Source organism: Diorhabda carinulata, chromosome 5 (genome assembly GCF_026250575.1).
Source record: "Diorhabda carinulata isolate Delta chromosome 5, icDioCari1.1, whole genome shotgun sequence".
Lineage (NCBI taxonomy): Eukaryota > Metazoa > Arthropoda > Insecta > Coleoptera > Chrysomelidae > Diorhabda > Diorhabda carinulata.
The window spans coordinates 4535867-4548052 of record NC_079464.1 but is presented as its reverse complement, the minus strand read 5'-3'; the positions used below and the strand labels follow the sequence as shown (position 1 = coordinate 4548052).

Below are 12186 nucleotides of genomic sequence, written 5' to 3'. Positions count from 1 at the left end.
TTTTTCATAAACTGACGTCCCTTGTAAATATTTCCCCTCCAAAAGATAAACACATCGCAACACGTCCACTAATTTAGGCTTAGTACGTAAGCTGTACCATTTTTAGACATTCAATATTCAGAAGAATGTACATAAAATAATTATTTGAATATACTTTTCTCCTAAAACGTTAAAGATGTCGATAGAAGTGGGTATTTGTAGTAAATTGAATCAAAGATATTTTAAAGCACGTTGGAATTGATATTAACAAATATCTGAATAATAAATAATCGGTTTAGGTTACTTTTTATGATATTAAATCGCAAAAAAATTTTTAATTCCACATTATATTGAAATAAAACTTATTATAGTCGTTCGGATGAACAAGGATCAGATATAGAACTTGATTCGATTTAGAATAAACCAAAATTAGAAAAAAGATATTGAAAAATAAGCTTTTTAGGTTTTTACATCAATTTTATTATGAAATAAGAAGATAATAGGCACTTTTTATGAGAAAATATAATTAGAGCACAAAAAATTAGATTCGGAAGTTCTATTTCCCACATTCTATTATAATAGGACTTATTATTGTCATTCGGATGAACAAGGATCAGAAATAAAACTCATTTCGATTTAGAGATGACAAAAATAGAAAGAATGTCAGTAAAAAAAAGTTTTTAAGATTTTGAAATCAATTTAATTATGAAATGAAAAAATAATGAGAACTTTTCATAGAAAAATATCATTTAAACATGGAGAAATGATTTGGAAGTTCTATTTTTCACATTTTATTGGAAGAGAACTTATAATAGTCATTAAGAAAGAACAAGGATCAAAGACAGATCTTAATTCCACTTAGAATCAACAAAAAAAGGAAAAATTACACCAAGAAACGTTTGTATTGAGTTTTTGAGGTTTTAAAATAAATTTTATTTTGAAATAAGAAGATAATGGGCACTTTTTATGAGAAAATATCATTGGAGCAGAAAAAATTAGATTCGGAAGTTCTATTTTCCACATTTTATTAAAATAAGACTTTTATGGTCATTGGGATGAACAAAGATCAAAAATAGAACTTAATTCGATTTAGAATTAACAAAAATGGAAAGAATGCCAGAAAAAAAAGTTCAAATGAAGTTTTTAACGTTTTGAAATCAATTTTATTATGAAATGGAAAAATAATGGGAACTTTTCATCGAAAAATATCATTTAAACATGGAGAAATGATTTGTAAGTTCTATTTTTCACATTTTATTGGAAGAGAACTTATAATAGTCATTAAGAAAGAACAAGGATCAAAGACAGATCTTAATTCCACTTAGAATCAACAAAAAAAGGAAAAATTACACCAAGAAACGTTTGTATTGAGTTTTTGAGGTTTTAAAATAAATTTTATTTTGAAATAAGAAGATAATGGGCACTTTTTATGAGAAAATATCATTGGAGCAGAAAAAATTAGATTCGGAAGTTCTATTTTCCACATTTTATTAAAATAAGACTTGTTATGGTCATTGGGATGAACAAAGATCAAAAATAGAACTTAATTCGATTTAGAATTAACAAAAATGGAAAGAATGCCAGAAAAAAAAGTTCAAATGAAGTTTTTAACGTTTTGAAATCAATTTTATTATGAAATGGAAAAATAATGGGAACTTTTCATCGAAAAATATCATTTAAACATGGAGAAATGATTTGTAAGTTCTATTTTTCACATTTTATTGGAAGAGAACTTATAATAGTCATTAAGAAAGAACAAGGATCAAAGACAGATCTTAATTCCACTTAGAATCAACAAAAAAAGGAAAAATTACACCAAGAAACGTTTGTATTGAGTTTTTGAGGTTTTAAAATAAATTTTATTTTGAAATAAGAAGATAATGGGCACTTTTTATGAGAAAATATCATTGGAGCAGAAAAAATTAGATTCGGAAGTTCTATTTTCCACATTTTATTAAAATAAGACTTGTTATGGTCATTGGGATGAACAAAGATCAAAAATAGAACTTAATTCGATTTAGAATTAACAAAAATGGAAAGAATGCCAGAAAAAAAAGTTCAAATGAAGTTTTTAACGTTTTGAAATCAATTTTATTATGAAATGGAAAAATAATGGGAACTTTTCATCGAAAAATATCATTTAAACATGGAGAAATGATTTGGAAGTTCTATTTTCCATATTTTATTAAATTAAGACTTGTTATTGTCATTGGGATGAACAAAGATCAAAAATAGAACTTAATTCGATTTAGAATTAACAAAAATGGAAAGAATGCCAGAAAAAAAAGTTCAAATGAAGTTTTTAACGTTTTGAAATCAATTTTATTATGAAATGGAAAAATAATGGGAACTTTTCATCGAAAAATATCATTTAAACATGGAGAAATGATTTGGAAGTTCTATTTTTCACATTTTATTGGAAGAGAACTTATAATAGTCATTAAGAAAGAACAAGGATCGAAGACAGACCTTAATTCCACTTAGAATCAACAAAAAAAGGAAAAATTACACCAAGAAACGTTTGTATTGAGTTTTTGAGGTTTTAAAATAAATTTTATTTTGAAATAAGAAGATAATGGGCACTTTTTATGAGAAAATATCATTGGAGCAGAAAAAATTAGATTCGGAAGTTCTATTTTCCACATTTTATTAAAATAAGACTTTTATGGTCATTGGGATGAACAAAGATCAAAAATAGAACTTAATTCGATTTAGAATTAACAAAAATGGAAAGAATGCCAGAAAAAAAAGTTCAAATGAAGTTTTTAACGTTTTGAAATCAATTTTATTATGAAATGGAAAAATAATGGGAACTTTTCATCGAAAAATATCATTTAAACATGGAGAAATGATTTGTAAGTTCTATTTTTCACATTTTATTGGAAGAGAACTTATAATAGTCATTAAGAAAGAACAAGGATCAAAGACAGATCTTAATTCCACTTAGAATCAACAAAAAAAGGAAAAATTACACCAAGAAACGTTTGTATTGAGTTTTTGAGGTTTTAAAATAAATTTTATTTTGAAATAAGAAGATAATGGGCACTTTTTATGAGAAAATATCATTGGAGCAGAAAAAATTAGATTCGGAAGTTCTATTTTCCACATTTTATTAAAATAAGACTTGTTATGGTCATTGGGATGAACAAAGATCAAAAATAGAACTTAATTCGATTTAGAATTAACAAAAATGGAAAGAATGCCAGAAAAAAAAGTTCAAATGAAGTTTTTAACGTTTTGAAATCAATTTTATTATGAAATGGAAAAATAATGGGAACTTTTCATCGAAAAATATCATTTAAACATGGAGAAATGATTTGTAAGTTCTATTTTTCACATTTTATTGGAAGAGAACTTATAATAGTCATTAAGAAAGAACAAGGATCAAAGACAGATCTTAATTCCACTTAGAATCAACAAAAAAAGGAAAAATTACACCAAGAAACGTTTGTATTGAGTTTTTGAGGTTTTAAAATAAATTTTATTTTGAAATAAGAAGATAATGGGCACTTTTTATGAGAAAATATCATTGGAGCAGAAAAAATTAGATTCGGAAGTTCTATTTTCCACATTTTATTAAAATAAGACTTGTTATGGTCATTGGGATGAACAAAGATCAAAAATAGAACTTAATTCGATTTAGAATTAACAAAAATGGAAAGAATGCCAGAAAAAAAAGTTCAAATGAAGTTTTTAACGTTTTGAAATCAATTTTATTATGAAATGGAAAAATAATGGGAACTTTTCATCGAAAAATATCATTTAAACATGGAGAAATGATTTGGAAGTTCTATTTTCCATATTTTATTAAATTAAGACTTGTTATTGTCATTGGGATGAACAAAGATCAAAAATAGAACTTAATTCGATTTAGAATTAACAAAAATGGAAAGAATGCCAGAAAAAAAAGTTCAAATGAAGTTTTTAACGTTTTGAAATCAATTTTATTATGAAATGGAAAAATAATGGGAACTTTTCATCGAAAAATATCATTTAAACATGGAGAAATGATTTGGAAGTTCTATTTTTCACATTTTATTGGAAGAGAACTTATAATAGTCATTAAGAAAGAACAAGGATCGAAGACAGACCTTAATTCCACTTAGAATCAACAAAAAAAGGAAAAATTACACCAAGAAACGTTTGTATTGAGTTTTTGAGGTTTTAAAATAAATTTTATTTTGAAATAAGAAGATAATGGGCACTTTTTATGAGAAAATATCATTGGAGCAGAAAAAATTAGATTCGGAAGTTCTATTTTCCACATTTTATTAAAATAAGACTTTTATGGTCATTGGGATGAACAAAGATCAAAAATAGAACTTAATTCGATTTAGAATTAACAAAAATGGAAAGAATGCCAGAAAAAAAAGTTCAAATGAAGTTTTTAACGTTTTGAAATCAATTTTATTATGAAATGGAAAAATAATGGGAACTTTTCATCGAAAAATATCATTTAAACATGGAGAAATGATTTGTAAGTTCTATTTTTCACATTTTATTGGAAGAGAACTTATAATAGTCATTAAGAAAGAACAAGGATCAAAGACAGATCTTAATTCCACTTAGAATCAACAAAAAAAGGAAAAATTACACCAAGAAACGTTTGTATTGAGTTTTTGAGGTTTTAAAATAAATTTTATTTTGAAATAAGAAGATAATGGGCACTTTTTATGAGAAAATATCATTGGAGCAGAAAAAATTAGATTCGGAAGTTCTATTTTCCACATTTTATTAAAATAAGACTTGTTATGGTCATTGGGATGAACAAAGATCAAAAATAGAACTTAATTCGATTTAGAATTAACAAAAATGGAAAGAATGCCAGAAAAAAAAGTTCAAATGAAGTTTTTAACGTTTTGAAATCAATTTTATTATGAAATGGAAAAATAATGGGAACTTTTCATCGAAAAATATCATTTAAACATGGAGAAATGATTTGGAAGTTCTATTTTCCATATTTTATTAAATTAAGACTTGTTATGGTCATTGGGATGAACAAAGATCAAAAATAGAACTTAATTCGATTTAGAATTAACAAAAATGGAAAGAATGCCAGAAAAAAAAGTTCAAATGAAGTTTTTAACGTTTTGAAATCAATTTTATTATGAAATGGAAAAATAATGGGAACTTTTCATCGAAAAATATCATTTAAACATGGAGAAATGATTTGGAAGTTCTATTTTTCACATTTTATTGGAAGAGAACTTATAATAGTCATTAAGAAAGAACAAGGATCGAAGACAGACCTTAATTCCACTTAGAATCAACAAAAAAAGGAAAAATTACACCAAGAAACGTTTGTATTGAGTTTTTGAGGTTTTAAAATAAATTTTATTTTGAAATAAGAAGATAATGGGCACTTTTTATGAGAAAATATCATTGGAGCAGAAAAAATTAGATTCGGAAGTTCTATTTTCCACATTTTATTAAAATAAGACTTTTATGGTCATTGGGATGAACAAAGATCAAAAATAGAACTTAATTCGATTTAGAATTAACAAAAATGGAAAGAATGCCAGAAAAAAAAGTTCAAATGAAGTTTTTAACGTTTTGAAATCAATTTTATTATGAAATGGAAAAATAATGGGAACTTTTCATCGAAAAATATCATTTAAACATGGAGAAATGATTTGTAAGTTCTATTTTTCACATTTTATTGGAAGAGAACTTATAATAGTCATTAAGAAAGAACAAGGATCAAAGACAGATCTTAATTCCACTTAGAATCAACAAAAAAAGGAAAAATTACACCAAGAAACGTTTGTATTGAGTTTTTGAGGTTTTAAAATAAATTTTATTTTGAAATAAGAAGATAATGGGCACTTTTTATGAGAAAATATCATTGGAGCAGAAAAAATTAGATTCGGAAGTTCTATTTTCCACATTTTATTAAAATAAGACTTGTTATGGTCATTGGGATGAACAAAGATCAAAAATAGAACTTAATTCGATTTAGAATTAACAAAAATGGAAAGAATGCCAGAAAAAAAAGTTCAAATGAAGTTTTTAACGTTTTGAAATCAATTTTATTATGAAATGGAAAAATAATGGGAACTTTTCATCGAAAAATATCATTTAAACATGGAGAAATGATTTGGAAGTTCTATTTTCCATATTTTATTAAATTAAGACTTGTTATGGTCATTGGGATGAACAAAGATCAAAAATAGAACTTAATTCGATTTAGAATTAACAAAAATGGAAAGAATGCCAGAAAAAAAAGTTCGAATGAAGTTTTTAACGTTTTGAAATCAATTTTATTATGAAATGGAAAAATAATGAGAACTTTTCATCAGAAAATATCATTTAAACATGGAGAAATGATTTGGAAGTTCTATTTTCCACATTTTATTGGAAGAGAACTTATAATAGTCATTAAGAAAGAACAAGGATCAAAGACAGATCTTAATTCCACTTAGAATCAACAAAAAAAGGAAAAATTACACCAAGAAACGTTTGTATTGAGTTTTTGAGGTTTTAAAATAAATTTTATTATGAAATAAGAAGATAAAAAACACTTTTTATGACAAAATATCACTACAGCACAAAAAAATTGGATTTGGAAGTTCTATTTTCCACATTTTATTAAAATAAGATTTATTATAGCCATTTGGAATGAACAAGATCATGCAAAATTGAGTCAAAAGAGCTCAAGATCGAAAAATTTGGAAAGAATATTGTTAACTAATTCTCACTGGCAATTGTATATTCAAAAATTGGGCAAAATAACTTTCTGTACTAAATTTCTAAATAAATAATTTCACCATTTTGTTCTAAATTAGCTTAATTCATTATTTTCATCATTTGTAATTTTTATAACTATCAATAACTAACAATTCTCTACTAAATAATTCAAAATAGAATATTTTAAGTTTTATAATATTTTCTTCACCCTTTCCAAACCGACTATGATTATTCTCAATTTCAATTTTAGAAAATTAATGTCACATCATGTTTAAAATCTATAAAAAAGAGGTAGCTTCATTGAAATTGCAATCTTGTATAGTAAAAATGAAATATAAGTTTCTTTTATGATATATAACGTGTATTAAGTTTGTTATTTTGTTATAAAAAGCAGCTATTATAGTACCTAGCAAACGCTCCATGTGTTTTATTTGTACTATAGTTAAGCTTATCAAAGATATCACCAATTTCAATTTTTTTTCATCATTACTTCTTGTTACTGGATCCGGACTCAAACTATTGGATAAAATAATCACGTCAATTTGTTCTTAAGCGATTACCGACCGTTTTCAAAACTATAATACTAGAAAATCGTAAAGGAAAATGTAGAGACCGGACTGTTATATAAAGAACAGAAAATCTTTCACATACCTACCACTTAGTTCATGGATTACAATAATTGTTGCTATTCTTTGTATGTGGATATTAATTATATAACACTAAGTTCATTTTTATTTCGTTATATTTTGAAATAAAAACAGAACAATTTGAAAATTTCATAAGAAATTCTCACTCAGTTAATTTGGAATAAGATACAATCTATGAGATCCTAGTCCAACTTAATTAATATACGTCATAGATGACGTACATTATTTTTTATGATGAATGAACTATACTAACCAAGTTTTTCACCCGTCTAATCAAGTTGTATAGGTTATATTGATTCCGTTTTAATTAATGGAAATATATTCTCCTTCCATCGACGTCTTTAACGGATAAAGCGAAATTTTCAAGGTTCTCTAAAGCCTAAAGCAACGTTTCAAATACAACGAACTTATGCAAATATCTAGTATTATTAAACATATTTAGATTAAGGAAGGAATTAATATGTTAAAGCGGCTTCTCCCGCGTAATTTAGTCGCATTTTCCAATCCCGATATCCCTTATGTACTTAGAGAGTTCATTTTAAGATTGCCTGCTTTTAGATATTATTAAAGCACACTTTTAGACTATGTAGTCAAGGGTAAAATCAAATTAGGGTGTAATTATTTAACCGTAAGGTAAATTTATCTCTTTTTTTTTTGTTTAATTGAAAATTGATTCTACGTAGTGCAGTCCATCAGATCTCAGCCTATTCCACACATTTTTCAGAACGTCTCACCGAAATTTATATGCCATAGGTCCAGATCAGGGGTATAAGGTGTGTATTTGATCTCTGTAAAGCTACATTTGTGACCAATAGCACTGGAAATGGAAACAACGTGGGCTGGAGCATTTTTCGGTGATAAACCTCGTTCACAGTTTTATTTGGATCGAAACGACACCGTCGCAGTCCTAAAGTCACTTTTTTGTTGCTTTTCGTAACCTTTCCTTTTTATGGCACGGGCTTTTCTTCAAGATGCGACTCCGTGATCCACACATTCTACTTCACGCTGATTCTGTACTCCAAGCATCCATCCTCGAATGAATCCAAGGATGGATTCAAAGATGGGCATTCTACCAACCCCTACGACCTAAGTTTCATGGGAGATTCTGGAGGTCTTGTTTTTTTGGTTGTCTCGACGTCTTAGTATTCGACAAGAAAAGATCTAATCCGAGTGGTTCTTGTCCTCTTTTACAGCAGTCCCCAATGTATAACTCAACAGTTGCTTATGAAATACGTAGCAGGGGGAGTCTAACCTAACTTAACCTATTGAATCTCTTGTCCACCGTTTTCTGTCAGTGTTGCTATAAGTGTTGGAATATTCTGCAGCACACTCGATAGCTCAGGCGTTCCTTGGTCTGCTGGAACTGGCGTTAAACAGCTACTGAGTGGTTACCTCCTGGTTTTGTTGTCTTCCGCAGTTTTTGCTTTTCGGTTTTTTCGATTTACTGAGGGTGCAGAGTCATGTTGCACGTGATTTTTCCGTTGTGGAAGTTTTATCTATGTTTTTTTTAGAACTGATCTTCTGCGAGCTCTGTTGGTAATCATTTTGGGGTGTTTACAGACAGTCCTTTCACTACTAGCTTCCTTTTTCTTTATACTCGCTCATGAGCATCTTCATTTTGTTGAAATGTTCTTTTGTTGGTGTCGTGGTTTCCCATTTTAAACTGGGTGTCGATTTTCTTCTGTACTAGTTGTTTCTTTATCGCTGTCCATTATTAGATGTTGCGTTCTTTCTGGTTTTTCCTGATTTTCTTCTGGTATCTGTTTGTCCTCGGTGCATCCTTCTTCAGAGGTTTTTCTCTTAGCTTTCCTCATTTTACCTTTGGTATATTCTTCTTTTTATGGGACAGTCTTCCATTTGCATTTCTTCGAGATCTCTGGATTCATATTGGTATGAAACGGTGCGTAAAGCTCGTTGAGGCTTTTCACTAACGAGTGCATTTAAATTTTTTGCTATATTGGTATTGTAATAGTTATTATTGATATTATTGAAAACCACATAAATTTGAATAAAATTTTGTTTTTTTCAACATAAAGTTGATAATTTTCATTGGGTAAATTTTAGGACTCACTATGTGATGTCATTTTTTGGTTTTTATCGTTGTTTGCATCGCTGTTCCACTATGAGGTTTTATGAGTTAAAAAATATAGTTGAATCTCAAAATATTATAGAGCGACTCATATTGTAGAGCGATTCTATGGGCCAATGAAATTAGACGTTTACATCTATCCAAAAGTAAATTATCTTCGTGCAAATTTTGAACTCGCAAAGGTCTACGCTGAAAATATGTTTGGGATCTTACTATGGGTTAAAAATGTGTTTTAAAAAATTTCAAAGCGGCAATTTTATAGAATTCGTACTTATTTAATATCTAGTCGCATATTCTAGTCAATTATTTGATTTAATTTATTATTGGTTTAAATAATATTATATATATATCTTAGAAGGAAATTATACAAAGAAAAATATAAAACGATTGATAGTTTTGACAGTATTTTTGCAAGTATTTATGAAAAAAATATATTTCTTAAAAATAAATTTAAGATTTGTTGTTACTGTCAGTACTAGTATGAATGAATTTACATTTTCTCCGGAAACAAGAGTTTCTAGAGATTTAGAAAGTTTATGTTTACATTTTTTTTATACCAAGTTGAGACAATTGATAGCCCGGTGAAATTAGATCAAAAAATATATTAATTTCCATTCAGATTCGCTTTATCTCAAAAATGATGATATTAGGACAGTTTTTGTAAATAATTCAACGATCCTAATATTTTTTCCGATCTATTTTTTCCATATAACATAACGCTTCTTATAATAAATATCCAAAAAACACAAGGCATCGATGCGGACGAATTTTTGTTATTTGAAATGAGGAGTCCCAAATCAAAACACAATATTTTTAGACTATTATCTTCCTCCATATCATCGCACTCCCTTCTTTCGATTCCCTCTTCATCGTCTTCCCTTTTAACACTATTTTCATATTTTTTGAACAAATCTTTGTACCAAGGCATTCTTCTACAGAGACTCAATATTCTTCAAATTGTTCTTCTCCACTATCTTTTCCAGTTAAATTTTTCTCCAAAATATTCTTCACGTTTTAGTAAGCTTTTACCTTCATAAAAACGTCATTTCTTTTAAATGCTTCGGACTTATATCGTCCTCCAAGTCTACTTGGAAAATAATCACACTTTTAGTTTGTCTAAAAATTACCCGGTAACTTTCGGTAACCATGTCGGTTTTCTTTTTTTGTTAGTTCCTCAATTTTTCCAAAAATATGGTTTGCGGATGTTTTGATGTTAGCCAGAGCCTTCTTGAATAACCAAAATTGCAAAATGAATAAGATTTTGTAAGTGGCCAACACAAAATAATCGAAATATCTCGGGTACCTGCTGGAAAATCGATTTTATTTTGAAAATTCTGCACCAATTTCGTTTGCCTCTCTACAAACTTAACATTCTATTGTCGAATGGAAGGCCGCAGCTTGGGTTTGTAAATCAGTTGTACGGAAATTGTACAAAGCTAGTTGACTAACATAAAAAGCTTCTCAGATAAAAATCCTCGGTATCAACTGTATTTTTATCGAGCTTCAACTATCTAGAAATAACGCTGAGACTAACAACCAGAGTCAAGATCAAGGAGAGGATACAGAAAGGCTATCAAAGGCTCCTATGGAAGGAGCAATAACATAACCAAACAAAACAAAATAAAAATGTACGAAAGACCAGCAATCACGTATGCGATGTAAACAACATTGATCAACAAAAGGTATAACAGGTCCAAAAATAACACAAAAAGAAGAAAAGAGAGCAAAGAAGAATGAAGAAATGGAGAAAGAGCTGGAGAAGGAAAATATAGTGAGATAAATAAAAGCACAAAGACTCAACCGGGGTGGGAATATAATGAGAAGAAAACCAACTGAAATGATCAAAAGAATGGATCCCATTGTGGCCAAGGAGAAGAGGCATGCAGAGAAAGACTTGGAGAAACGAAATAAAGGAGGACATAAGAGCACTTAATATAGAGAACTGGAGGACAAAATGCCGGAATCGAAAAGAATGGAAAATAATAACATAAGCAGCTAAGACAAACGATAAACTGTGAAGAAAATAAAGATAGAAAACGAGGAATAATCCAATTCAAAAAAGGATTTTAAATCGCTAAAAGCGATAACCACAATCCAAAGAATTTGAAGGTTTGATGATGATGATTATCATCTGTATTTGCTGTAGTAGGTGAAATTTTCAACATCAACACACGTACTGAATGTTTAATTTCAATAACAACAGCTAAAAACTGCGGTTTGGCACGACAACAAGGAAATATGCCAAAAGGATTTGAATGGCCAGAAACGAGTTTTGATAACGAAAATACTGTACTTACATTTTTACACTAAAAGCGATCTATAAGTCGTTTTGATTTGTGGTTCCTCAAATATTTATTTAGACCGAACAATGATGCTTCTGCTTTCAAAATAAGCGCGATTATTAACAAGTACAAGTATCTGTACTCATTAAATTTTAGGGTGAATGAATGTAAACATAAATTTTACAAAAAATCGGGCCGATGCAATGGGCCCGAGCGCTGAGCCGAGGCGAGTGTGTCTCTAGTCATTTAGCCAGTATCAGTAGTGCCGGGCCATTTAAAGGGTCACTAATCATAAAATTCTCGTTCGTGCCTTAGTTCTATATAAAAAGAAAACAACGAAGTATTTTTACAACGATATAATATGGAATACGTTCATTTTATACAACGAAAACCTCTTATATTCGACCCTAATCTATTCCAAACTGATGCAATTACCTTATCATCAATCCTTCTTACTCAATCTCTTTCATGATTGTAAAGCTATCCTGTATTTCTATTTAGG

General features: G+C 28.7%; 1 protein-coding gene across 1 annotated transcript in view; it reads left to right on the top strand.

Moving 5' to 3' along the window:
* Positions 1 to 12186, top strand: part of LOC130894451 (uncharacterized) — a 692198-nt gene that overhangs the window by 158680 nt on the left and 521332 nt on the right. The window lies entirely within an intron of this gene.